This window comes from Hylobates moloch, unplaced genomic scaffold (assembly GCF_009828535.3).
Source record: "Hylobates moloch isolate HMO894 unplaced genomic scaffold, HMol_V3 SCAFFOLD_6, whole genome shotgun sequence".
In the NCBI taxonomy this organism is placed as follows: domain Eukaryota; kingdom Metazoa; phylum Chordata; class Mammalia; order Primates; family Hylobatidae; genus Hylobates; species Hylobates moloch.
This window is the reverse complement of record NW_026652281.1, coordinates 105,616,043-105,634,347: the sequence shown is the minus strand read 5'-3', so window position 1 is coordinate 105,634,347 and position 18,305 is coordinate 105,616,043. Positions and strand designations below refer to the sequence as shown.

Here is an 18,305-nt window from a genome sequence, read left to right as displayed (position 1 = left end):
CACAATGTGTTATTCAAAGTAAACTGGGAATTCATAGTACAAATATGTTGGCGGCTAACTATTGTGTGTTGAAGGTAAAGCACATCGCACTGTTCACAGCCAGGTGTTCCAGGTGTGCCATCAATGTTTTTGTGCTAACAATTTATCATTCAGTGTGGATGGGGCAGTGCCAGGCTGCCACTAGAGCAGCCTGGTGTGCCCAAGTTTAGAGAACAGGGAACAGGGAATGTGTCTTGGTTATAGAACAAAAGAATTCGTTTTATCACTTGCCTTTACCGCTGGAGAAAATGGCTCCTGGTGTGCAGAACTCCATGATAAATGTGCCCCCTCTAGTTCTTTATTGCCTCTGTAAATCACAGGACTGACAGCAGTTAATAAGAAAAGCTTTTGAGTGGTTTTGAAGTTTTGCTTTGTACAAATAAAGTCTCATATTAAAGATTTTGCTAGTCCTCAAGGTGTAGAAAAAGCAGCACGGGTAGACCTTCCATACTTTTAACTGTTTATTTCCTTTCTTTAATTTTCAAAACAAAAAGAAAGAAAAATCTTTCAAACATGCACATTGGAAAAATAAAAACAGATCATAGTTTAAATGGTTTTGTGTACTCACAGAGTTGCTGGTGCTGTTGAAATGACAATCTCTTCTTGTTTTTATAAGCTGGATATTCAGATAAATACCAGCAAAGATATGTGGTGGAAAGAAGGTTGTTACAGTGGATTTATTATTATGTTTCTGACCATAATTGTATGCTTTCCCTCTTTTGCCAAAGAAAATTCTGGTTCAGTGCCGAGAACAAGAACTCTAAATTCCACAGAATTGATCAGCTGCCGGTTCAATCTCAGGTCCCAGGATCTGAAATTCTGAAATCATATTTCAGAATATAATTGACGTTAACAGGACTAACAATGCTATCTTACTGAATAGCCTTTTTCTCCAAGGAGCTCAAAATACTTTGCCATAACAGCCTTACAAAATCCTAAAGGACAGGTCTTATTATTTGTACTTTCTTGGGGGATGAAGCTGAGACACAAAAAGTAAAGAATATCTTTTTCTGATTATTGCTATATCCTCCATAGAGTCAAAACCAGGACTAGAGTCAGTATTCTTCTCACAAGACCCCACTCATTTTACAGTTCACAAAATAAGAACTTTGAATGCATTTTCCTGACAATATCGTCACAGCAGAGTAAAGAAGGGTTAGTAATCCACATAAATTGGCTGAATAACTGTCTGCACAACAGAAATTGGCTAGTTTACAATCTGGGGTTCAACTTCATTTTGCCCCAAGCAGCAAGAGCAAATAAAAGTCAGGCTTTCAAATTATCTACTTGTGGCAGTTTGCTGCTTGGCAGGCATGAAGTTAAAGGGGCAAGACGCTAGCTAATTTTAATGTAGATTTTTACAGAATTCTGATTAAGTCTACATATCCTAGCAGTGTATGCAGGGCCAAGCTTGAACATTAGGATTTCATTAAACAACACTTTACTGAAACAAATTAAGTCTAATGTTCCAGTGGTTTTGTTTCCTTTCCATGGTTTGCCTTATCCTAGTCTATTTCTGGCCAATTCTTTCCAAAGCAGATTTTCTTAACCCACAGTTCCACGTAAATAAGAATGAACAAGAATCTGTATTCTTCCAGGCCCCTCTGCTGAGATGGCCAATCTGAACAGGTCGCCCCGGGAGTCCTCTGTGGCAGTCGGCATCACAGAACTTTAGTGGGTAAAACTTGGTGCCTTTTCTTGAACCAATGGAGGCAAGAGACAGACGTGTGGTTACTTCCCCACTGTCATCTCTCTGCATCCCGAGATTGTTCTCTGAGTCCCAGGATTTCACATATGCCATGAACTCCTGTGAAATACTGAAGCATAATATACTGGCAGGAAAACCCAGGATCTATCTGGATTCTTAGGATGAATTTCCTTGAATCTAATTGGGTTCACCAGTAGAAATCTGGCCAAGGTCCCTGGATGTGAAGGACTCATGTCGAGGAAGTCAAGTCTGTCCAGATGTCATGTAGGTGTGGTCAAGTCAAAGTGCCCAAAAGAGCTTCCCTGCATACTGAGAGCACACTTGACACTCAAGAGACTGACAAGGCTGGGCACAGTGACTCACACCTATAATCCCAGCACTTTGGGAGGCCGAGGTGGGCGGATCACCTGAGATCAGGAGTTCAAGACCAGCCCGGCCAACATGGTGAAACCCCATCTCTACTAAAAATACAAAAATTAGCTGGGTGTGGTGGTGCACACCTGTAGTCCCAGCTACTCAGGAGGTTGAGGCAGGAGAATCACTTGAACCCAGGAGGTGGAGGTTGCAGTGAGCCGAGATCGCACCACTGCACTCCAGCCTGGGTGACAGAGCAAGACTCCATCTCAAAAAAAAAAAGAGACTGACAAGATAGAACAGACACTAGGATCCATGGGTATTGACCAGATTTTCTGGGGTTTAGAACAATAAGCCCCACATCTAAAGGACAAGAGACTCTATCACTGAATACAGCTGGATGCAAATCTCAGCTTAACCACTTTCTAGCTTTGTAACTTTATAAATAACTTCATGTATCTGAGTTCCTTTAAATCCATAGCATTGGTGTATAATGAGATTTATAAAGCACTTGCAAACTGCCTCACAGAGAAGGCACCCAACAAACCATTCATTAATTAATTCCACAAAAACATGCCAGGAAGAGTGCTTTACATGTATTATTTTATTTCATCTTCACAACAATTGGATGATTAGCCCTTATGTAACAGGAGGGCAATCAGGAGGACATTTTAAAAGAGATCCCTCTAACAAATAAATAAAAGAGATCCCAATCTAGAAAAGTCAGGGCACCTCCGCAGAAAGAGGAGATGGACCCTGGAACGCAGCCAGAGTAGAAACATGTGGCCTGCAGTCAGCCGTTCCCAGAGGGGAACCCAAAAGTGCCTCTAGAGAGTCAGGACTGAGCATGTACCAAGGCCAGAGAACACAACCAGCCAATCAGGATAGGATCTGCCAAGGAAGCCTTTCCTATGCCTCTCCCCTCCTCTCTTCCCCCTTGAAGCTCTAAGCCTGTGGTGGGATGGTGGAGAGGGGAAGCACCAGGAGGGGAAATGGAGAAGTCAACTCCTCCCCATCCCCTACTATAGGCTTATCAGCCTGAAGTAATACCCAGCTTGGGAAGAAGAGCAGCTTGAACACTGAATGAAGGTCAGAATATGACCCTGGACTGGTCATTTTTTTATTACACAAACTGGATCATTCTATGGCTACAAACAACCAGGGTGTGTTTTCTTAAGTCTAAAAGAGGCTGTAAAAGCTAAGAGATGCACCTGATATTTCACCTAGAGACAGGGGAAAAACTGGCCCACAGAGTGGATTTGACAGGAAGGGAGAGAACAGCTTGTTTATATACTGTGGAGTTCCACTCTTTCAACAAACCATTACCTGTAATATAAAAGATATTCACCTGTAGTCCCAGCTACTTGGGAGGCTGAGGTGGGAGGATCGCTTGAGACCAGGAGGTTGAGGCTGCAGTGAGCTATGATCACACCACTGCATTCCAGCCTGGGTGACAGAGCAAGACTCTGTTTCAAAAAAAAAACAAAAAACAAAAAACAACAACAACAACAAAAAGATATTCACCTATCAATCCTATGAAATGTAGAAAATGAAAATGGGGGTGGATGGAGGAGAGCATGGCCATCAGCCAAATTAAAAAGTAAGTCTGAAAATACTTGTTGCCAAGCGTAAAGATGACCATTCCATGCTGATACGGAAATCTATATGCATGAAAATCATCACTGAGTCTCCATAGCGACATATGTGGCTCCACCACAACACACTGGGATTAGTTATTAGTTTAGTCATTCAATCTGGATATACTGGACAAAGAGCTATAAAGCTCAAAGTGGGCCAGGTACAGTGGCTCATGCCTGTAATCCCAACAATTTGGGAGGACAAGGCAGGAGGATAGCTTGAGGCCAAGAGTTCAAGACTAGCCTGGGCAACACAGTGAGACATTGTCTCTACCAAAAATTTTAAAACTTAGCCAGGCATGGTGGTGTACACCTGTAGTCCTAGCTACTTGGGAGACTGAAGCAGGAGGATCAGTTGAGGCTGCAGTGACCCATGATCGCACCACTGCACTCCAGCCTGGGCAACAGAGTGAGATCCTGTCTCAACAATAACAACAACAACAAAGCTCAAGGTGAAGCAGAAGCTACAATTTGAATAAGTCAGACTACTTTCTGATTTATTCAAATTAGATTGACAGCAGCTTAGGTTATCTGGGACTCCTCTTCCTCCCCACCAAAAAAAGAGCTTTCCACATTGTCTGAATTCACCAGACACACATCCACCCATTCCTTTACTTCATCTTGCATGGATCTAACCAATGAATAAAGGGTTGTGGGTCTTGAGAGATCCAGATGTTTATGTGCTTTGCAACTGGATATAACAATATTAAATAACATCGGCCAGGCGTGGTGGCTTACACCTGTAATCCCAGCACTTTGGGAGGCCAAGGCGGGTAGATCATGAGGTCAAGAGATCAGGACCATCCTGGCCAACATGGTGAAACCCTGTCTCTACTAAAAATACAAAAATTAGCTGGGCATGGTGGCGGGCGCCTGTAGTCCCAGCTACTCGGGAGGCTGAGGCAGGAGAATCGCTTGAACCCAGGAGGCGGAGGTTGCAGTGCGCCGAGATTGCACCACTGCACTCCAGCCTGGTGACAGAGCGAGACTCTAAAAAAACTAAATAAAATTATTAAATAATTTCAAGTATTGGCAAGGCAGAAGGGCACGGTTAGCCAAGAGCCCACCAGGGCTTCGAGATATTGGGAATATTCCGTATCTCAGTTGGGAGGCAAAGCCATTATATTTATTTTATTGTTCTTATACACATGTATAATGGTATATTAAAATTACATAATTAAAATGAAAAAAGAAAACAAGAAACAAGGTCTTTTTTTTTTTTTTTTTTTTTTGAGACAGTCTCGCTCTGTCACCCACGCTGAAGTTCAGTGGTATAATCTCAGCTCACTGCAACCTCCACCTCCCAAGCTCAAGTGATTCTCCTACCTCAGCCTCCCAAGTAGCTGGGACCACAGGCACATGCCACCACACCTGGCTAATTTTTGTATTTTCAGTAGAGACCAGGTTTTGCCATGTTGGCCAGGCTGGTCTCGAACTCTTGACCTCAAGCCATCCGCCCCTGCTTGGCCTCCCAAACTGCCAGGATTACAGGTGTGAGCCACTGTGCCCCACCAAGATCTTTATTTTTTAGAAACTCACTCACAATTTTTCAAAAGCAAATTATGCTTTAGTATTGCCAGTCTATTTCTGCATGCCCATCTCTAACTGTTCAAGGTCTATTTCAAATGACACCCTGGTGAGGCCTTCCCCGACATGTCCTCTTCCCACAGAGGAGCCTACTGTTCCCATCTATGTGGCCACAGCTCCTGATCACCGTCCCATTGGATGCACATTGTACGTGTCCCTCTTTCCGGGGGAAAGGGAAACATCACCTTGGCGTTCTTTGTATTTGAAACACCTACACATGCATACAATAGATGCTCAGTACAGCTTAAATTATTTCTTAAGATATTTACTGAAATTATAAAATAACATAGAATAATCATTAATGTTACAACTGAATCTGGTTTTCAACCTCAAATAGATTAATGCTATCCAGGTGCTTCCAACATCGCCAATATATTTGAAATGCTGCCTATCAGCATCTTAGCTAGTTTTCTTTCCTTGCCGGTGAATAACTGCCACAACTGTAGATATGAGCTCATTTGAAGGAATGAAAAGAGCTCTCCCTAAGATCATTTAATAGACCTATGCGTAATTATCAATTTCCTCTTGAAGCTAACATTTGCTAAAAGAAAAGGAAAGATTCTATTACTGATCAAAATACTTGACTTTCTGGACCTATTCCATTTAATGGGGAACTCAGTTCTCCAGTCTTGGGTTACTGCCAGGTGCTCTTTTACCGGGAATTATTCTAAACTTCTAATCACAGTTCAACAACCATCTGCCAAATCATATACAGGTATTGATATTTGCCACTCTACAGTTAAATTACATCAAATGTCAATGCAATCAACTCATTAGCGGGCTCGTATCGAGCTTCAGTGCTCACCACCCACTTCTGCACCTCTTTGATTAAACAGTGTATAGACCATAGTCCCTGTCCATCTAACCAGCTGATCAGCTCAGTCATACTGCTAATATAAAATCAAATGAGCGGGAAAAGGAAGCGGTAAAAGACCCCTGTGAGCGCCTTGGTCCCCTCGTAGGCCGAATATCAATATACTATAGTATAGCAAGAAAAGCAAATGAAATTACAAAATTGCTTAGAGAATCATTTTAACAGAAAGTCACAAGAAGTCATTTAAAAAGCACTGTAATTGTCCCGAGATCACATTTTGCTAGCATTCTTCCACCTTCTCTGCTACCTGAGATTTTAAATCTTTCTTGCTGATGTAAAAACCATAAGCAAACCCGAAGTGTGACTGACATGTGCAGATTCTGAATGCTGGAGGTCAGCACAGCTTACTGGTAAGCTGCCCACTGCTCCAAATTTTATATCTCTTCTGTCCCTCAGTTATTGCCTGACATGATTTAACAACTGTAATTCCTTATTTAACGATGTCAAAGGTTTTTAGGAAATTGACTGTATTTCACCAACGATATATTTCTTCTTGATTACGGAGTGGTTAAAATGATTTTAAACCAAGACAGCAAAATAAAGCAGTAATAAAATCAATAAAAGGTGCTTAAAACATTCCTTCTATTAGGTAATGGCATTTAAAATATCCGTAGCTTGTAATGGCACTTAGGATATGCCCAAAAATCAATGAGCTAAATTACTTATTGAACTAGTTAATTTGAACATTGAGTTTTTTATGTATATTGATAAAATGGGCTTACAGAATACTGGCAAGTAGCAATACTGTGTCCATGGTCAGATGTCTCCCTCTGCTGGAATAAAAAAAAATTAAACCATTTCTTCCAGTTAGGGAACAAAAAGATAAAAAATTACAAGCTGTAACCTCAAAAAGTCCACAAAAGACTTCTTAATCTTAAAAATCTCCAGAAATTCATGACAATAATATTAAATCATTAAGGGTTAAAAACACACACACAGTTTCCGAAAACTTTGTCAATAACCTGGAATGTGGTATTTATACCCAGTATCAAATAGCAGATGAGAACCAGCATTTAATTATTTCAAAACTCTTTTCCTAATTTTCTAAACATTATCCTAGGGGTTTGGGGGGATATATTATTAGAAATAAGATTCTAAAAGCCTTGAGTCCTCTCTCTTTGATGTCAGAAGAAAGGAGGTTTGAATTTTAAAGGAGAAAGTATAAATCTAAGCTCAAGGAAAAGTCTACTTTCTTAGATGTTTAATTTGATCAAAATCAAATTGGAACTATCTCTGTAAATGAAGGTTTTTGAGAACTCAATGTATGAATCCACGAAACAGCTTCACACGCCTCTCCCTGCGTGGGGTGGTATAAGAGTTTCCAACACTATTGTTACCTTTTTTTTTTTTTCAAACATCTACTATTTAAAATGCTAAGTACTTTGCTGAAAAGACTCTGCACCGCTTTTCAATTTCTCCCCCTGCCAGTTGAGCCCTAAGCAGGTGTTAGAGTTCTGAAGAGCTCGCCTCAGGACTTTTAACTCTTAACTACAAAAGGGAGCTTCAGAAATTATGATAAAAGGTGTTAAGAGAGAAATGAGGGTGAAGAGGTAGCTGACACACACCTGAAATTGTACATAGTACCTTTCAAAAAAATTACAGCTACCCAGAACAAACCAGTTTGGTTGTAAATGGTTTAATCAACAGTAACCCATATATTTTTGCAGTCATATTTCCACTCATTTCATTTCTATTCAAAACAATGAGCACATGTAAAATTACATGCTCTGACAGGAGAATTTTTTAATCAAAGAACTTTGCCCATTCTATATGAGTTTGGCTTTGTTTTGGGTTGTTTTGTCTTTATGTGGGATGAAATAGGAAACTACACAGAATAATGGGTTTTGTTTTTTTTTTTTTTTTTTTTGCGTACTGAAACATCATTGGCCAAGACATTACAGATATACTGTGTAACATAGTGCCCAAGTTCCACAATACAGTTGACCAACATCTGACTCTTACTAGGTGCAAATGCTAAAAAGATGACTAAGCTGTGGTTCTGGCCTTCACACATACCCCAGTACAGAAGAGATACACATCAAATGAACCATTACAATCAAACATGATGAGTACGGTAATAGAAATATGTACACCTGTAATCCCAGCCACTCAGAAGGCTCAGGCAGGAGGACTATTTGAGCCCAGGGTTTCAAGACCAGCCTGGGCAACATAGCAAGACACCATCTCAAATTTTTTTAAAAAAGAAAGATGCACGAAGTGTTGTGAGGACCCAGAGCACAGAAGAACCAACTCCGCCTGGAGAAGGCAAGGAGAAAGCTTCCACGGAAAAGATGACCTTCTGAATGAGTCCTTGAGAAAGACCTAGGAATGCTCCTGGTGTATAAGGAGTTCCAACTAAATTAGCACAGAGAAAAGCAAATTGTTGGAAATAGCTGAACTCATTGGGATTTCAGGTGGGTCTGGCAGCGGGTGAGACCAGTAGGAAATAAGTTTCATAAAGGTTGGTTGAGGTCCAGTTGGGAAGTCTTGGATACCTTCTTAAAGTTCAGATTTTATCCTGTAGCACTGGAAAGGTTTTGAAGGATTTTAAGGAAGTAATATCAGAGTCATCCAAAAGACCACCAGGATGGCTAAATAGTAGAAAGGAGAGCTTTATTGGTGATTATCAGTTTGCAAACTGGGAAAGGATGGACAGTCTCCAGCATGTGCCAAAGGTGCTCTCTCTTCAAAGAGGGGAAGAAGAAGTTGGGTTTTATGCCCTACAGGGCCTGCATCGCACAATAGAGTCATACATATTCAGCAGGTTTGGGGAAAGCTATACATATTTATGAGGGGAGCTGAGTGCATGCACAATGGGCAAACATATATGTAACATACATCCCATCTTCACCTTGGGGAGAGGTTTTAGCATTAAAATGAGGTGGAATTTAGCTATTCACATCAGAAAGTGAACTACAGGACACAAAGGTGCGTAGCCTTCTCTATAAGCCGGCTGAAACTGGCTTAAGGCCTGCAATTGCTTATCAGAAAAGCATGTTTGTAAGGCCAGTCTTCTGTCCAGAGTTGTAGGGGTCTGGGTTGTAAATCAGACTTAGGAGGGGTCTCATAGCTCCTATTGTTAGGGAGTTTAGCAAGTGTGGTTTTCTTGTAACCATAAGAATTTAGAAATTTGCCAAACCAGCTGGGACCTGAGTGCTCAACTCGTAGGTTTGGTGTTTTGTTTTGTTTTGTTTTGTTTTTTGAGACAGGGTCTCACTCAGTTGCCCAAGCTGGAGTGCAGAGGCACAATCACAGCTCACTGCAGACTCAACATCTTAGGCTCAGGTGATCCTCCCACCTCAGCCTCTCAAGTAGCTGGGACTACAGGTGCATGCCATCAGGACTGGCGAATTTTTCTATTTTTTGTAGAGACAGGGTTTCACCATGTTGCCCAGGCTGGTCTCAAAATCCTGGGCTCAAGCAATCTGCCTGCCTTGGCCTCCCATAGTGCTGAGATTACGGATGTGAGCCACTATGCCCGGCAGGTAACTTTCTGTTTCCTTAACCTTAGGGTCGATCTTAGTTGATAAAGAGACCTCTATTTTGATCTCTCAGATCACATCAGCACTACACTTTGTGGGAGGAAAGAACACCAGCAATGTGGAAGATGGCTTGAAGATTCTGGCTGGAAGCAGCCAAGAGATACCTGCAATAATCTTGCTGGGAGCCACTAGAAGGTACAGCAGAAGACTATTGAGATAAGGAACAAACTGCAGACATTTAGAGAACACAACTTCAACCAGATCAAGTATGTGTGCCTGTGCCCTGATATGGAAGGGACATACAAAACTGAAACCAGTGGCCACATGTGAGATAGGATTATGGCTGATTTTCTTTTCTTCCAACAACTGTTATTGAATATTGTTGCTTCAGCTTTTTAAATTAAAAAGAAATGCTTCTTTGATTTCATGTCTTGAAGAAAACAAGAAAAGGAAAAAACACCTCTGTCTTTAGAAAGATAAAGAGCTTCGGTGGGGTGCAGTGGCTCACGCCTGTAATTCCAGCACTTTAGGAGGCCGAGGCAGGCAGATTGCTTGAGCTCAGGAGTTCAAGACCAGCCTGGGCAACATGATGAAATCCCATCTCTACCAAAAATACAAAAAATTAGCTGGGCATGGTAGCGCACGCCTGTAGTCCCAGCTACTCGGGAGGCTGGGAGATGACAGGATTACTTGACCCCAGGAGGCAGAGGTAGCTGTGAGCTGAGATTGCACCACTGTACTCATACCTGGGTTACAGAGTGCAACCCCATCTCAAAAAAAAAAAAAAAAAAAAAAAAGGAGCTTCAGCGAAGTGCAATGGCTCACACCTGTAATCCCAGGAATTTGGGAGGCCAAAGTGGGTGGATTGTTTGAGCCTAGAAGTTCGAGACCAGCCTGAGCAACATGGCAAAACCTTGTCTCTACAAAAAATGCAAAAAATTAGCCAGGCATGGTGGCATGCATCTGTGGTCCCAGCTATTCAGGAGGCTGAGGTGGGAGGACCACCTGAGTCTGGGAGATCGAGGCTGCAGAGAGCCATGATCATGCCACTGCCCTCCAGCTAGGAACAGTGAGACTCTGTCAAAAAAAAAAAAAGTAAACAGCTTCAACTGTTTTCAAACCTTGTTCTTGTTTTGATGCTACATCCATCAATCTACATCCAAAAGTCAAGTAAAACGGAGAAGAAAAAAAAAAGTTTCATTTTTACACAGCCATGAAGCATGGCTCTGAAAAGAATCACAATGGCAAGGTAAGGATGAAGGGAACTTTCTTTCCACTCTCTGGAGTTGCAGTAAGTTGAGTCTCTGGAATAAATTGGCCATAGACAGATTAACAGGAGAAAAGGCTTACAAATGTATTATATTCACATGCATGGGGGTCCCACAGAGTATGAGACTTGGAGAACATCTGTAACCACCTGGCAGCCTCTTCCTGCCTGCTGCACAAATAAAGACCACAGCATTGCAGTAAAGAAAGAGTTTAACTGACACGAGGCTGGCCATGCCACGAGGAAGACAGAGCTATTACTCAAATCAATCTCAAAGGCTTGTAGGTTAGGGGTTTTTCAAAGGCAGTTTTGGGGGAAGGGATGGAAGTGGGTAGAAAATGGGTGCTTGCTGCTGATTGGTTGGGCTACAGATAAAATCATAGTGGGTGGAAGCTGTCTTTTTTTCTTTTTTCTTTTTTTTTGAGATGGAGTTTCACTCTTGTTGCCCAGGCTGGAGTGCAATGGCACGATCTCAGCTCACCGCAATCTCCACCTCCTGGGTTCAAGCAATTCTCTTGCCTCAGCCTCCCGAGTATCTAGGATTTTAGGCACGCGCCACCACGCCCAACTAATTTTGTATTTTTAGTAGAGACAGGGTTTCTCCATGTTGGTCAGGCTGGTCTCGAACTCCCAACCTCAGGTGATCCGCCCACCTCGGCCTCCCAAAGTGCTGGGATTACAGGCATGAGCCACCTCACCTGGCCAGATGATGTCCTCTTGAGCTGAGTTGCTCCTGTGTGAAGCCACAGGAGCAGTTTGGCGGTCCAGGTGGAGCTGTCAGAGGTGTTTGAAACAGAGCAACTCCACTTTGAATGAGGGCTGGAAAATGAGGCTGAGACTTGCTGGGCTGCATTCCCAGAAAGTTAGGTATTCCTAACCTCTAGATGTTTATGGTTAAGGGAATGAATTAATAATGTTTACCAAACAGACCCAGACTTAGGAGTGTCCGGATATCCCGATATCTGGGGAACAAAGACATTCCTAATTTTGCTTTAAAGATAATAATATTGATTCTTGCAAAATACAGTAATTAAGAAAATTAACCCTTTATCACAAACCCTTGTAGCACAGCACATCTCCCCAAATACATGAGTATTGTACCTAGGGGTAGATGCGTTCCTTCTCTTACTTTCGGGAACGTCCTACTCTGTCTATGGAGTAGCTGTTCTTTCACTACTTTACTTTCTTAATAAACTTGCTTTCACTTTGCACTGCAGACTCGCCCTGAATTATTTCTTGCATGAAATCCAAGAACCCTCTCTTGGGGTCTGGATTGGGATCCCTTTCCTGTAACAGAGCCATTAGGTCCAGTTGGAGCCATGGGTATCAGACATGCAAAAAAACCTGAAAAGGTATCTCAAAAAGCCAGTAGACCACAGTAATGTTATCTGCCGGCATAATTGGGGAAGTTGCGTATCTTGTGACCAGTCTACACCTTAGCAGAATTCAGACTCCTCTCCTCCCGCTAGCCTGGTAGTCTCTATTAGCAGTGGTTGAGTTTTAGGGAAGGGCTACTATCATTTAAACTACAACCTAAACATCTTCCAAAGTTAGCTCAGCCTAAACCAAGGAATAATTAAGGCAGACTGAAAGCTAATGGCAAGAGGCGGGGGCACTGGCCAGATCAGATCTCCTCACTGCCATAATTTTCTCACTGACGTAATTTTTGCAAAGGTGGATTCAAGTCCAGATGGTTGAAGTTTATGTAGTATCCTGAGCTACAGAAAGAAATAGTGGGTTGGGGCTGGGCGTGGTGGCTCACACCTATAATTCTAGCACTTTGGGAGGCCAACGCAGATGGATTGCCTGAGCTTAGGGGTTCGAGACCAACCTGGGCAACATGGTGAAACCCCATCTCTACTAAAATACAAAAAAGTAGCTGGGTGTGGTGGCACGTGCCTGTAGTCCCAGCTACTTAGGAGGCTGAAGCCCAAGAATCACTTGAACCTGGGAGGCAGAGGTTGCAGTGAGACGAGATCATGCCACTGCAGTCCAGCCTGGGCAACAGAGTGAGATTCCATCTCAAAAAAAAAAAGGAAAGAAAGAAATGGAGGTTGGGGTTTCTAGGGGGTGATGGTGGCAACAGGTTACAGGAGGTTAAGGAGAGGAAACACATGATGAACAAAGGCTGTCTTGTTATACAGATAAAGTCTCTCAGGTACTGACCTTTTTAGTCTCCTTTCCTGTGAGTTAGTCTTTGCTGTTTGATGAGATTATAGGCAGAGGGCTCATGACAATCACATTCCTCCTGGAGGAACTTTCCCTTAGTCAGATAAGGAAACTTCAGAGAAAGCCACTCCCACAGCTTAGAGAGGGAAAGAAGGGCAAGAGACTGGGGGTGGGAGAAGGTCAGAGAGACCTTGGCTCTCCTTTAGTTCAAAGCACTCAGCAGGCCAAAGCACTCACCATACTTTTTCTGATCCCCAACAGCCACAAAAAACAAAGTAGCCTCAAGATATCTTAAAATATTCAAGAGACTAAACTAGTTGTTTGCTTATTTATGTTAATTTAATGAATTCTTTTTATTAAAACAGAAAGCATGCATAATCAAAGAAGAGGAAAATTCAAAATAAAGGTCTTATGAGGCTCAAACCAAAGTAACTCCCAAGGCTGAATCTGACCTCCTGGGTTTTCTTTTTATCATCAACAGTTATAAGTGTTCCTGTACCAATCTTAAAGTGTCGTGTTTTAATCTCAGCAGCCCCTAACACAGATTCTGAAAGAAAATTAACTCTTCAGATGGTAGGTTTCCTGCAGTCTACACACCACGGTCTCTCTGGGTTTCATCCAAGATAGGTGAACTGTGCTCCATTGTGACGGCCTCACAGGATCTCAAAGCACAATGGAAAGTGATTTTCTAACATATTTGTACCATGCAAAGGTTCCTGTGGAGAGTTCCATTTCCTGGATATGAACTAGAAATTGCTGTAATTTTTTCAGTTCTTTTTAATTTGCAGCTAAATGAAATATGACAAGAGGAATAACAAGCAGGTAGGTATCCAAGGCCAACACATAGAGTCATCGCTTGTGTCAAGCATAAAACAAGGAAAACCTCTTTAAACAAACCAGGTCTTTCTGTAACAATTAGCCATGGGAAAAATGAAAATGATCATAAATACATTTTAGAAACAGGAGTTTTTTTAAAAAACACAAATTTTCTTTTTTTTTTTTTTTTTTGAGATAGTCTCTCTCTGTCACCCAGGCTAGAGTGCAGTGGCACACTCGGCTCACTGCAACTTCTGCCTCCCAGGTTCAAGCGATTCTTCTGCCTCAGCCTCCCAAGTAGCTGGGAATACAGGCATGCACCACCACGCCCAGCTAATTGTGTATTTTTAGTAGAGATGGGGGTTTCACCATTTTGGCCAGGCTGGTCTTGAACTCCTGACCTCAGGTGATCCACCCACCTCAGCCTCCCAAGGTGCTGGGATTACAGGCATGAGCCACCATGGCCAGCCAAAAAACACAATTTTCATAAACCAAAAACACCCAAGGCAAAAGACAAGGATAAAGAAATTGTACATACAAAAGTAAATTTCAACTCTTATTCTTCTGGGTTACATAAATACAAATACCAGGAAATAAAAGTACGATTTTTTTTTTTTAATAGAGATGAAGTCTCACTATGTTGCCCAGGCTGGTCTTGAACTCCTGCATTCAAGCAATTCTCCCAGCAAGGCCTCCCAAAGTGCTAGGATTACAGGCATGAGCTGCCATGCCCAGACAAAAGTACGAAATTCTTATAACCTGTTATAAAATATAATGATGATAACCCTACACTATAATGACAACCATGTCTAACATCTGTTAGGTTCTTACCGTGTTCCAGCAATTGTGCTAAGTTCTTCATATCACAGGATAGACTTGTTTTGGCCCGCCCAGCACTCATTCCCCCTTTTGGTGACAGCACCCTCTTTGTCCTTCCCTATTTCAAGTGATCCTGGTAAGCTATTCCATGACAGTTTCCCCATTCCCAGGCTGATCCCAAACTAGGCACAGAGAACTCCATTCTCCTAGGCACAGTGGTTAGTTCAGGGATGGCCACTGAGAAATAAAAATAAAATCCTAAGCCCCTGAACTGACTGAATGAACCCCTTCTTAGTCAAGGGGACCCAGAGAGAAACCTTAAAAACTGAGCCACTCATGATGGGACAGGAGCTCAGACACCCCTCATCAGACCTGCTACCTCGTTAACTGCCATTAGGCTTTCTTTCCTAAGGGTTAAACAGAAACCAGCCCTTTCAAAAGACTTGCTCCATGGATTTCACTGGACTCCCTCCCCTCCTTTTTGCAGTTCCAACACAATTAACACACATTCCTTCCTGATAAGAGGCCACCAACTGCGGACTATTTCTGGCTGGACACAGGATGGCTCTGGGTCCTCCATTTCACCTTTTGACACAGAGAGCCTAATTTTAATTCATTTAAATGCTAACTCTCAGTTGGGCATAGTGGCTCATGCCTATAATTGCAGCACTTTGGGAAGCTGAGGCAGGAGGAGTGCTTGAGCCCAGAAGTTCAAGACCAGCCTGAGTAACACAATGAGACCCCATCTCAAAAAATAAAATAAATATGAAGTCTCCACCCAAAGTGTACATGGGACATATGTAATGCATGTTTGCTTACTATACATGCATGCATCCCCCCTTTGTGAATATTCATAGCTCCTGCTAGAACCTGTTGAATATGGATATTTAGCCAACCAATTTGGCATAAATTCATTCCACCCCTCCCTCCCTCAAAGTGCCTGCTTTTGGTTTCTGCCAGATGCTACATTTCCCAGCCTGCAAGATAGCCAGCTGCAGGCTGCAACCCTTTATAAGAAATAAAGTTCTCCTTTCCAAATTTATAGATCTTGTGATTTTTAAGTTGACAACCTGGGTCCTGCAAAGCCAATCAAGTTTCCTAAATAAGGATTTAGAACTCAAGGTATACTTTCCTTTACAGATGTAAACCTGGGACTCTCTAGCCATCTGTTTCCCAGTCACTGGCAGGAAACTGGTCTGAAATGGAGCCAAAACACCAAAGGATGCTGAAAGGTGGAGAGAGAAACATCATTTGAAATCCCTGGAACCATCAGGGCCCTTTGAATTGCCTGTAATATGAGATAATAAATTTCCCTCTGTGCTTCAGCTGGTTGAAGTAGGATTCCACCTCCAGCAATCAAGAGTGATCTAGAATACAGGTATATTAGTACACTTACCTTTGTATTATTGTCTCCTTTCATAGACGAGGAAATTAAGGATGTTAAAATGTACACGTCTGTCTGCTTGTAGAGACTGCACTATGCTCTACTGCACTGCTAATAGGATAACCTATTCTTCAGTAATCTCCACTAAAAAACAATAATGGTAACAATAAACTACAGAAAAAACTGAAAAACATAGAACAGCAAAAAAGTGAAATATACTCTACTCACTGTCACTACTCAACGACAACCACTGTTAACAATTTGGTGTATTTCCTTCCAGGTTTTTTTTCTGAAGCATTACTCTAGTAATACATCATATAAACAGATGAGTATTCACAGAGTACTTTTTAAAAACTCTATATTAGGCCATTCTTGTCTTGCTATAAAGAAATACCTGAGACTAGGTAATTTATATGAAAAGAGGCTTAATTGGCTCACAGTTCTGCAAGCTGTACAGAAGGCATGGTGCCAGCATCTGCTCTCGGGAGGCTTCAGAAAGCTTTTATTCACAGCCGAAGGCAAAGCAGGAGTAGGCACTCCTATGGCGAAAGCAAGAGCAAGAGAGCGAGTGGGGCCGGGAAGGTGCAACACACTTTTAAATGACCAGATCTCATGAGAACTCACTCACTATCACAAAGGCTGCACAAAGCCATGAGGAATGCATCCCCATTTATAAACAAATGAGATTTAATTGGCTCATGGTTTTGCAGGCTGTACAGGAAGCATGATGGTGGCATCTGCTCGACTTCTTGGGAGGCCTCAGGAAACTTACAATCATGGCAGAAGGCAAAGGGAGAGCTCGCTACCTCACGTGGCCAGGAGCAAGGGAAGAGAGAGACTGGGGAGGTGCTACACACTTCTAAACAACTGGATCCCATGAGAACTCCATCATGAGAATGGCACCCAGGGTGGAAATCTGCCCCCATGACCCAATCACCTCCCAACAGGCCCCCCTTCAAACACTGAGAACTACAATATGACATGAAAACTGGGCGGCGATACAGAGCCAAACCATATCATGATTCAACATGAGATTTGGGTGGGGCCAAATATCCAAACTATAACAAACTAGTACGTCATATTTCTTACATGTATTAGGATTCCCATATCACTGTACTATATGTAGCAAAACATAAGCCCCACCTTTAAGGAGGTTACACTGAAGAAGACAAATTGAGGGCCACGTGTGCAGTCATTGAGGCTTGCTCAGAAGTACGAAAAAATTTAAAACATTCAGAACCAACTGAAAGATCAGCACCGTGTACACAAGACCTCTTAGCAATACAAATGTTCACTTACCTACATTCCTGGAAAGAATCAAAAGTAAATTATAATAATCATAAAATTATTAGAAGTTTTTAAAAACATGGCTTTGAGAATTTCATTCATTCGACAAGCATTTATGACTGAGAGCTATTATGTGCCTAGCACTGGCCTGCCTTGAGATACGAAATGAATGCACAAAATCCCCGCCCTCCAGGGTCCCTCATTGTACCATAGGAGGCTGAGAACCAACAGGGACTGGATAACACAGTAAGTACAAGAAGAATCCATGTGCAAAATGCTTGAGTATAACTGTCCCAGGGGCCAAGGTCTTCACAAAGGCTCCTGAGCTGAGACTAAAGGAGGGGTGAGGGGTTCCTCAAGCAGACAACAAAGGGAAGGACCCTGAAGGCCGAGAGAAAACATGTGCAAAAGGTCCAGGGCAGGAGCAAGTGAGCACAGCGGGGAAATCATCCCCATGGCTGGCATTTAGGTGACAGGTAACAAAGCTAGAAGAACAGTCTGGGCCCAGAAAGTGACAAGCCTCTTAAGCCATTTGCAGGAGCAGGTGGTCACTGACCAATTAGATTTCTGTGGAAAAGGAGTGGAATCTCTAGAATGACATCAACATGCCTGACTAGGTCCCTTCAATGGTGGGAGTATCTGCTAAGCTCAGGAATACATAAGAAGGAACAAGACTGGGAGGGAAATGGCAAGTTCAACTATGTCCTGGTCAACTTGAAATGCTTACAGCACACAGAAATCTGGGTAGGGAGATCCTATAGGCAGAAGCCTATCCAGACTGGAATTCAGGAATGAGTTTGAGGCTTAAGATATTTTAATAGAGGCCAAGGTAGGAGAATCACTTGAGCCCAGGAGTTCAAGACCAGCCTGGGCAACATAGTG

At 42.4% G+C, this 18,305-nt stretch overlaps 1 long non-coding RNA gene across 1 annotated transcript; it reads right to left on the bottom strand.

Annotated features, from left to right (window-relative positions):
* Window positions 1-322: 322 nt before the first annotated feature.
* LOC131383852 (uncharacterized) lies at window positions 323-6,974 on the bottom strand. The gene is made up of 3 exons (XR_009214237.1): window positions 6,922-6,974; window positions 608-858; window positions 323-361 (listed from the first exon to the last, which is right to left on the bottom strand). It is a non-coding gene; the product is annotated as an uncharacterized LOC131383852 (long non-coding RNA).
* Between the last annotated feature and the right edge of the window lie 11,331 nt (window positions 6,975-18,305).